Source organism: Suricata suricatta, chromosome 2, assembly GCF_006229205.1.
Source record: "Suricata suricatta isolate VVHF042 chromosome 2, meerkat_22Aug2017_6uvM2_HiC, whole genome shotgun sequence".
Taxonomy (NCBI): domain Eukaryota; kingdom Metazoa; phylum Chordata; class Mammalia; order Carnivora; family Herpestidae; genus Suricata; species Suricata suricatta.
This window is the reverse complement of record NC_043701.1, coordinates 11,666,682-11,677,154: the sequence shown is the minus strand read 5'-3', so window position 1 is coordinate 11,677,154 and position 10,473 is coordinate 11,666,682. Positions and strand designations below refer to the sequence as shown.

Below are 10,473 nucleotides of genomic sequence, written 5' to 3'. Positions count from 1 at the left end.
GACTGCCGAGCACCTGCCGGGAGCCAGGGGCACGGGGCTCTAGTGTGGGATGGGGGGGCTGCCTGGGGGGCCACTTGTGCCTGAGACCCTCCAAGGTCCTTTTCAACTCAAACATTCTGTGATTCTGCACAGAGAGGAGTCACATGCGGTTCTGTGGGTGCACAGTCCCTTCAGCTTTCACAGGTCAGGAGGTCCCACTTCTGCCCAAAGTGTGGCTTTTGTCTCCCCAACCCCAGTTGCTAAGTGCGGCCCTATCCCTTTGGGGTGTCTTTGAGGCATCCCTTGGCCCTCCTTCCCACACCCTGCAGCCTTGGCTTACACCACAGGGGGCCTGCCCAGGAGCCCCAGCCTCTGTCTGCTGCTCAGAGACATCTGGTTGGAGCCCAGAAGAACACCGCGGGGGGCACCGAGCTGGTGGCAGAAACAGGGCCCCGGGGAGGGGGCAGAGGCAGTGACCCACGGTATCGTACTGCCAGCGCCACCTCAGACAGGCAATGTGCGCGGTATTGCGCATGCAGTTCTGAACAAAATATTTATGTCACATAAACCGAGAGGTCACAGCAAGATTTTCGAGCGGCTGTGGTGGGTGCATAGGTATTCTGGGGTCTCCTAGGAGTCTGCAGGTTTTCAACTTCAAAGGCATTGGTTCTTGTGGATGCTGATCCCTTTGCAGAAAGTGCCCAAAGGGCATAGGTGGGCATACGGGCTGTGGGATGTGGAGGAGCAGCCTCCTCAACCCCTGACCATGTGCCTCCGTGGCCAGCCATTCTCCCCTCCCCTCCTGCCCTGCCTCGAATGGAAAATATTCTGAGCCTGCCCTGAGCCCTCTCCCTGGGTTGGCAGCCCCTCCTGCAACCCCTCAGAGCATCTTGTTTCCTAAACCCCCATCTGGAAGGCGAAGCTTTAGAAGGAGCCCCACCGGGCTCTGACCTGCCCCTAACTTTCTCCTGAGGCCTCCACAGGCTGGAGTCCTGCGGCCCAAGGCCTGGGCCAGATGCTCAGGAGACACAGCCCTGTGAAGGAGGGCGTCCAGGTTGACAGCCCTCCGGCTGGCCACACTGCCCCAGCCTCCTGCTGCTTCTTCCCTGGACCCTGAGGCCTCTCCCTCCCAAAGCTGGACCGCTCCGCTCAGCAGCCTGCACCACCCTCTGTCACCCCACCGTACCCGGCCCTGGGCTCCTCTCTAGCGGGTGCGGAAGACAGCCGTGGAAGAGGCTGAAGAGTCTGCAGCCCTCAAAGACCTTTCCAGATATGACGGATGCACCACGAGGCTGGTTTCTGGGAAAGGTGAAGGAGAGCAAGACAGGTAACCAGGACGGCTGCATTCCAACCCCTACTTGGACCAGAAATCGCTGTGAGAACTTGGCCGAGTCACTTACCTTTGAGTTTCCTGATCTGCAAAAAGGACTCTTTTAAGTTCTCAAGTTTTCCTGTTCCCTTCCACACTCTGCTCCCCAAGACAGCCCCCGCTCCATCGGTTTTCAGGTGCAGAAAGGATGGCGCTTACAGCAACCTCCTCTCTCTCAGGAGGAACGTGTCTGTCTTTGTCTCTGAATCACCAGGGCAGATGCTCCACCAAGCACAGAAGAGAGGTCAGCAGGCAGAACGTGGGGCCACAAGGCTTCTGATCACTCTCTAGCCTTACAAATGCAGGGTCCTGGGACCCCCCCCAGCGTTCTAGGTGGGGAGAGGGTCCAGCTCCCCCACCACAACGACTTCCTGAGCGCTGATAGCCAAGAGGAGGCTGTGGTCCTGGGCCAAGGTGGGGCAGGGCTGGCTCAGGGTGTGTTGGGGGTGGGGAGGTGTGGAGCCCCTAGGCCCAGAATAAACAGCCTCAGTTTAGGGCTCAGGAGAAAGGGCCCAGTCATTATCCCAAATCAGATCACTGTTACTAAAAATCCAAACCCAAAGCATGTGTTCAAGCTGGAAGCCACAGCCTTCTCCAGAAGCAGCCCTCCGTGGCAGCCCTTTATCAGCAATTCCCCCCTCATTTGTCCCCACCTGCACCTCTTATGCTTCTGTCCCCACCCCAACAAACTCAGCGAAAGGGCAACAGGCCGTGATAAGAACACTTTCAAATTCTATTTATTTAGCTCCAGCGCTCACGCAGACACCCCAGCACCTCTGTCATAAAAACCAAGCAAAATGCCAGACTCGTTCTAAAAGTCAGGGCGATTGTTGAATGCATACAGGCACGTGCACAGCGGGAGGGGGGGGAAATGGGCGGCGAGCTGGCTGCTTCCGGCCTCCCGAAGGTCTGAGAGCCCAGGGCAGGGGACTCAAGGGGCAGCTGGCAAGGAGCAGAACAGGGAAGGCAGAAATGTGCTGAGGCCTGGGGACAGGACCCCGGGAGGCAGACCTGGGCAGGAACTGGGGCTTCTCTTCCCAAAGCTGGACTTGGATGGACCGCAGCAGGGACGGGGGGAGGCCTCCCCACACGGCAAGGCAGATTCTGGGGCAGATACCTGAGCAGGGTGTGGTGGGAGGCTGGGAGCAAGGTGGAGACGCGGGGGCCAAGGGGCCAGCAGGGACAAGGGAGGGACTCAAGCCAAACAGAGCATTCTCCAGAAGGCTGTTGGGCAATACTGGACCTACTGAGGCACCAGGAGCCTGAGGTCACTGGTCAGCCAGCCACTACAATAAGAGAGACTAGCAAATAAAATGATCTCAGCTGTTGTGTAACCCCCCCCCCCAACAAGGGCCCACAAGGCACAGGCTCCCCCCACATGGTGCCCCCTCCGTGTGGACATGAGAGTGAACATGGGAATGTGGGAGTTATTTCCATATGTGTGCGCAGGTAACTGGCAAGTGTAGGGGGCGCTTGGTGGAATCCCTGATAGGGATCTGCTCACAGACCCTGGGGAATCAGCAAGCAAGCCATCCTCATGCTGTGCCCTGGGGACAGGTCTCAGATCACTGGCTCCCCTCCCCCACCCCTCCCTCTTCTCTGGCCTTGCTGAGGTTCCCAGTTCCCAAGCACAGACTCTGATGTGTCCCCAAGCTACAGGGAAGTCCAGGAACCATTACGCAGTCAGGGCTGGGCCTAAAATCCTCACACATGGACCAGAGTACAGGAGACAGCAGAGCACAGGTCTATGACGGGTCTATGACGAAGGTGCTAGGGTGTTCTTCAAGGTTGTGCACACATTGTCAAGGAGGGCTAATGGATGTACTAAAACATTTACTGTCATAGTTGTGCAAGTGCCATGAGCTAGCTGGGTAACTCTGAGTTCTACCCTCTGAGGCAGCCCTTGCTCCAGACAGGGTGTAGAGGGTGCTGGCCCCCCTCCCAGGTCTGGATTTGCCCATCTCTCCATACAGGTGAGCAAGGGAGCTGTTGTGGGGACAGATCTCTCCAGAAGCCCAGAAGCCCGAGTTATTGTCCTGCACTGCGTTGGTGGGGTCTGTGACCTCAATCATACAATCTCTCTGACTATCGGCTTCCTTATCTGTAAAACGAAGATAGTAATTCTGGCCCATTTACTCTACAGGGGTTGTTATTTGGGTTAGAGAAGGTAATGGGCACAAAAGGCTTTATGTGCCCTACGGCATCGCACGAATGCCAGTCATTTGCTTTATCATCTTGGCTTGGGTGGGAGCATTTGATATCAAAACACCCAGGAAATAACTTTCTAGTAGAAAACTGTCAACTCTCTTGTTTCAGCAGCCCTGAATCTCGTAGCGGAAGGAGCACGGGACTTGAGATCAGATACACCTGGGTTTGAAGTCAGACTGCTAATCACCAGTTGGTCTTGGGTAAATCAGTCCACCCCTCTGAGCTTCGGTCTCCCGTCCACAAAGCGAGCACAGTCATACTCATGTGATCTTGGGTGAGGAGCTCACCCTCTCTGGGCCCAAGCGGCCTGTCTATGACAGGCTGACAAGAGCTGGCATACAGGCTCCCTGTGATCGTGGGGTGAGCCCGAGGGGGGCTCCGGTCCCTTGGCAAATGCATGGTGATAGCCCCTGTTCCTGTTCTTTTGTCCCTCTCTTCTGTTCTTTTTGTGTCACGAAGCCCTTTCAGTAGCCGGCTCACCCTCTCTGGGCAAATCCTCCCCTCCCCCTCCGTGGGACCAGAGCAGATCCAACCTCAGGCTGCTGCCATCTGCACAGGGTGGGTTTCTGTACTGTTCAGCCCACGGACCTCACCCTTCACCCTTGTCCCTCCCAAAGAGACGGTTCCATCCAACTCCTTTGCTCACCGTTGAACTGAATAGGGAGGAAACAGGGTCCGTGGCATTTCCTTTACACAGGGCCTCGTAACCACATCAATCCTGCCCCAGTTCTGGAAGAGGCTTCAGTTAGTTATCTGGCTCATAGATTCCAGCTCATGCCTTGAAGCTCAACTCAAAATCCCATTCTCTAGTACTCCCTCTGCGTCCATCCTCGCTCTCCCAGGGCTGGTCCCACCTCCTCTGGGCTCCATCTCCTATCTTCATTGCCTTGTGTAAAGGATAGCACTGCATCCATGCTGTCCCCTCCCCTGCCTTCTCCCTGTCAGCAGAGCCTCACAGGAGGAGGTGAAAGCACATCATGTCTTCTTTCTCCCCATCACAGCACCTGGGGTAGAATATATGCTGAATTGTGTCTTATGGAGAATGATCTGTGCCAAGGAAATTGCAAGGTATTTAGTGGGTACATTTCCTTTCCAAGGTCCCAAAGGCAAAGGTGGGTCACTGTGCAGAAAGGGGCCTGGGAGGTGACCAGGGAACACAGGGAACCCTGTGTGTGCATGTGTGTGTGTGCTGGGAGGAGGGAGGGTGTTTGTTAATCCCCAGCCCACACACACACAAAGAGAAAATGACTTCCGCCCTTGGAAGATTCATTAGCCTGCAAAAGGTGAGGAGTGAGCAGCTGGGGTGAAGGGGAGGGTGCGGTATGTGTGGTGAAGCCCCTCCCTCCATCCCACCCTCCGATCCTGAGCGCCCACTCCCAGCTGGCCTGGGACCTAAGGTCTAGAGTGTGCTGGGACAGAGGCCGCTGGGAGCTGTCCTCTTGCCCACCAGGCTCACACGTGGAGGGAAGGAGGTGAGGAGGCAGACACTTCCTCATGCCCAGACAAAGGAAGAACAATCTGCCCCTGTCCTCTCTGCGCCTGGTTGATGCCGAGTGAGCAGGCGCTGGAGTCTGGGAGTCCTTGGGAGGAGGGACCAGCCACTCATCTGGGGGTGATGCCCTCTGACCCAGGGTGGAGAGAGTCTCTAAGGTCAGGAGTCACCTCATGGAGCCACAGTCACTGATTTATCTCTTTCACGGACCTTGTTATCTCTTAATCAGAAGGAGGTGCTCAGTTCCGGTAGAGGAACAGCAGAGGGAGCGAGAGCATTGGAGAAGTGAACTAGGGGGAGGCAGGGATACTGCCGTGACCACCTGTGACAGCAGTAAGATCTTAGTGACCCACGTGCTCTCATGTGTGTGCTGATCCTACTGTCAGAGCCTTGGCAGGTGGACACGGCAGAAGTCATCAGCTAATACTCCGGGGGGTACTGAAATCGAGTTTTACCTGCCCATGTCATCCCTAAAGGGCTCCACAGCCTGCTCAGGAAGCAGTTAGGGGAGCATGTCCAGCAGAAGGACCGGAGGGACGAAAAACTCCTGGTAGAGAGCAGTGCTTTGAGAGGCAACCCCGCGCATGCGCATGCCCACAGACACGCGGATTCCCCTCTCCGAGCAGCCCAGTGCTGCCTCCACCAGAGCGGGAACCCACAGTCACTCCCTCCAGCTGCAGCCTGGCCTTGCACAAGCCTCATTCCCTGGGGCCCCATGGCCATAACTGCCGCCTCCCCAGTGCCAGGGTTAACAAAGAAGTGGCACAGACAAAGGCGGGTGTGTCCAGTCCTGCCCCAGGTGGCTCCCGCCTGGCTCCCCGCCCCCCAGCAGAGAGGGGCCACGTTACCCAGCCTCCCTTGTTGATGTGACAGCACTCAGTGTACCGAAGTATTCCTTTCCCTGAACACTTCTCATTTTTCCTTCATTAGCCTCTGAGAATGGGCTATTAGCCTCTTAGAATGACTATCGACACCCTGCCCATTGAGTGATCTCGGGTGTGCCAGGGCCCATAATCTGCCCTCCCTCTCGCTGCTGGTCTCTGCCTTGCGCATCCGCCCAGCGACCCACAGAGCCAGCGCTAACTACCGTCATCTCTCCGTTCTGCTCTCCCCTGGCCTGGGTCTCAGTGCCCCAGACCTTATCTTGCGTTTCTCGGGCGCAGCACCAAGGAGGGACACTGACCTTTGCCCTTCCTTCCCAAGGCTGCAGGCAGATCATTCTTCAGGGGCTGCACCACCATTCTTCACCAGAACCCAGAAACTTGTCAATAAAACAGTTTGCAAACAGCGGGGAGGGGACATATTTTTTAAAGTCCAGTGATACCGGTGGGCCCAAACCCTCCCCGCCTCTGGTCTGTGAAGCGCACAGGAGCGAGTTTTCTGCTTTCTATCTTTTAAAGTAACCAGGGAGGGAAGAGACAGGGAAGGAGAATGGTAGCCGTTTGGGGGTACCCGAAGAACTCCTGAGGCAGGGCCATCAGACTTCCTTTTGTCCCGTTCCCCGTCCCTGTCTCTGGAGCCCGTATATAAAGCTGGCATCTGCCTGGCAGCGCAAAACATCTGCCAACTATTTTACCCTTCAGCACACAGTTCACTTGCTGCATCTGCTGTGAGAATCGCGACGTCTGTGCGTGTTTCCTTTCCTTTCTCACCTGGGCTCCGGAGGGCAGGTGTGGAGTCTTGTCTGTTGCCTTGAATGCTTCCTCTGGAGGGTACCGCACATGAGAGGTTCAGTAAGATCCGTTCCAGAGCTTTGCTGCTGGGGTTCTTCCCCCGTTTCTCTCTTTTTTATGACACTGCGCATCTCTTCCTCCTCCTCAGCCTCCTCCTCCTTCCCTCTCTCTTCTGTCTCTCTCCCTCTCTTCCTCTCTCTCTCTCACACACACACGTATATTTAACCTGAAAAGATTTCCCAATGATCACTTACATTTGCATTGTTTTTTTTTTTATCCTTTCCAAAGCGTTTCTACCCATATTGTGTGCTTGTCTTTACTTACCACACTCAAAGGCAAGTATTTTTGTACCACCTTTGATGGGTGGAAAAAAGACTCAAGTGTGGCCAGCGAGACAGCGTAGAATAAAAATAGGTCAATCATTCATAGATCTAGTTAATGAATATTTATTGCACACTACATTGTACTAGGAATTACGCCAGACACTGGGAACACAATGATGAATAAAATAGACACCATCTTTGTCTTTGTGGAGCTTATAGTCTACTAAGGAAGACAGACATTGAACAAATAAGTACAATAAGGTGTGGGGTGTGTAATTAAAAAGAAAATATAGGTAGGTTGGAAATACAGAGTAGGTGAGCTTTCACCTTGCCTATGGGTCTGCACCCCCACAAATACACACACAACCGATGGATGACCATGAGGCTGAGACCAACAGGATGAATAAAAGTTACGAAGATGGAAGGGAGAGTGGGTGCAGGGTGGTAGAAAGGTCCAGAGATTGTGAAGGCCAAGAACAAGAAGAACTGAGCATTATCCAAGAACTGATAGAAATCCAGCTTGGACAAATAGAGCCTGAGAGAAGAGAGGTGTGAGGAGGCTGGAGGTTGCCTGGGGTCAGCTCATGGAGGGCTTCCAGAAGACCACACTTAGGGGCAGGAGTTGCATCTTACCATCTTACCATCATTCTGGCCATAGTGTGGATGACAGGTTGAAGAAGATCAAGACTTGGTGCAAAAAGAGCAGTTAGGAACCTCCTTCTGTAATGCAGTAGGGTCCCAAGAGGCAGAGACAACTGGAAGATTTTATATTGGTATGGAATAATCTTCAAATTGTATTAAATGCAAAAGTGAAACTTTTTTCTAATAAACTGTGCCTTCATATGTCTTTTTAAGAGGAATATATACATACATATGCTTGGATATTCAGAATATTTTTGGAAGGATAAATAAACTTTTATTGGTGAATGTCCCTGGAGAGAACACCAAAGGGTCCAGGACAGAAGTAGGAAAGCTTTTCTTTTTCTCTGTATTTCTTGTGTGCTCTTTGAATTTTGTGCTGTGTGACATATTATCTAATCAAAATTAATTCTTTTTAAAGCAGATGCTTTCGGGAACCAAATCCACAAGATTTGGGAATTACTGGAGTTAAGAGTCAACAGAAACATGTTGAGGATGACGCCCAGGTTCTGGCTTAGGCAACTTTGCCTGTTATTTGGTCAGAAACTCTGGTGGAGGAGCAGGTTTGGTGAGAATAAAAAGCTGTTCAGTTTTCAGTTTGGGACATGTTGAGTTTGAGGTGTCTGTAAAATATCCAGGTTCAGCTGTCTAATGGATAGGCATCAAGCTGTTCATGCCTGGAGCTCAGGAGACAGATCTGAACCAAAGATAAGGGATGGGGAGTCATGAACACGTGCATGTTAATACAGTCTACAGAAGCAGGTGAGGCTGCCCAGGTGGTGAGGAAAACAGAGAGGCTTGGGGTAGAAGAGAAGCAGCCAGCATGTAGGAGTGTATGGCACTGACCTGCTGAGAGACAGTGAGTGGTCGACTGTAGTCTGAAGGCTACCCGGAGTTCAAGCCAGACTGAGACTGTTAAGTGGGCTTAGCCAGAGGTAGGTAACCTCCCTCACAGATGTCAGTAGCATGGAGAGGCAAGGTCAAATCACAAGGGGTTGAGGACTCAGTGTGAGATCAGCAGACAATGAAGTCTTCTCTAAGAAGTTTGGCCCTGAATAGGGAGGAGAAAAGATAGGGCAGTAGCTGAAAGGAGGAACGGTTGAGGGAGGGTGTTCTCCATTTCTTTGGAGATGGGAAAGAATAGAGCATGGTTATTTGCTGATCCCTGGAACTAGTGGAGAGGAAGGAGAAGAGATACACAAATAAATATTGAGAGAACAGTGATGGATATGGCTGTCTGAAGAGACAGAAAGAAAACTGAATCTGGGACTCAGATGGGAGTTTAGCTTTACACAAGAGGGGAACTGCTTCCATTGTAAGGAAAATAAGAGGAGTCATGATGACTAGGCACTTTTAAAGACTCATACCACTGGTGGTCCAGTGTGTAGGACCCTGTGCCTGTACCTTCGCTTGATCTCTCTCTGTTCATCCCTCACTGGATGAACCTGCCTGTGGTTTCACAAATCCCACTTACCTCTTTGCTATTCTAGACCACAGTCCTCTTGAAAGTTATTTTGGCTTTTGGGTGAGGGTGATATTAGGGCTGGGGTGAGATGTAAAGGACTGAAGACAAGAGGGAGGCTGTCAAGAGCCTGGTATTGGGTGCCCTGGACACCTAGCCCCCAGTTTCCTCCCTGGAGAGAGATGGCCCATCCTGCATTGTTGTTGTCCACCCCAGGACTCAGCACAGGGACAGAGGGAGGTGGGGGCAAAAGATGGCTGCTGCAGGAGACATAGCCAGAAGTCTGCCACCCCCAAGCACAAGGATGATTAGCTGCTAATGAGCCACCTGAGGGACTGACCCAGAACAGTGCCCCATAAAGAAATGATTGAGCTGTTCAAACACAGAAAGGCATAATTTGTCACACTTATTTAAACATACATCTGGACACAAATGAAATACAAACACTTTAGACTCTGAGTCTCAAAAAGCAAGGATAAGACAATTCAAAAACAACGGAAAACCAACACAATCTAAATATAAATGAAGGATTTGAATAGATATTTCTCCAAATATAAATGGCCAGTAAGCATATGAAAAGATGTTCATTGTCATTAGTCATTGGGGAAATACAAATCAAAACCACAATGAGATACCACCTCCATATCCATTAGAATGGCTATTATCAAAAAGGAGGAGGAGGAGAAGAAGGATGGAAGGAAGGAAGGAAGGAAGGAAGGAAGGAAGGAAGGAAAGAAAGAAAGAAAGAAAGAAAGAAAGAAAGAAAGAAAGAAAAGAAAAACAACAAAAGTATGGCAGTTCTTTAAAAAATTAAATAATACTTGCCATAAGATCAAACAGTTCCACATCTAAGGATATACCCAAAGAAATTTAAAGCAAGAACTTGAAAAGAATTATACACCAATGTTCATAGCAGCATTACTCACAATAGCCAAAAGGTGGAAACAATCCTAGTGTCTACCAGTGGATGAATGGATAAATAAAATGTGGTATATCCATACCATGAAATATTATTTCCTTTAAGAGGAATAAAGTTCTGATGTCTGCTACAACGTGGATGAATATTGAAAATATTATGCTAAGTGAAATAAGCCAGACACAACAGGATTAATATTGAATGAGTCCACCTATATGAAGTACCTAGAGTAGTCAAACATAGACATGAAGTGGAATATTAGTTATCAGGGGCTGTGTGGAGGGGACAGTGGGGAGTCAATGTTTAGTGAGTACCAGAGTTTCAGTTTGAGATGATGAGAGCGTCCTGTAGATGAATATTAGTTATCGTTAGGCAACAGTGTAAATGTACCTAATGCCACTGAATTGTATAT

The 10,473-nt window shown here is 51.4% G+C and overlaps 1 long non-coding RNA gene across 5 annotated transcripts; it reads left to right on the top strand.

Annotated features, from left to right (window-relative positions):
- Window positions 1-87: 87 nt before the first annotated feature.
- On the top strand, window positions 88-6,334 carry LOC115304867. 5 transcript variants are annotated; one of them, XR_003914644.1, is made up of 8 exons: window positions 88-183; window positions 963-1,306; window positions 1,528-1,762; window positions 3,322-3,402; window positions 3,668-3,756; window positions 4,016-4,114; window positions 4,558-4,624; window positions 6,252-6,334. It is a non-coding gene; the product is annotated as an uncharacterized LOC115304867 (long non-coding RNA). The 5 variants fall into 5 exon arrangements; XR_003914651.1 differs by lacking the exon at window positions 1,528-1,762; XR_003914646.1 differs by lacking the exon at window positions 4,016-4,114.
- The last annotated feature ends 4,139 nt before the right edge of the window (window positions 6,335-10,473 follow it).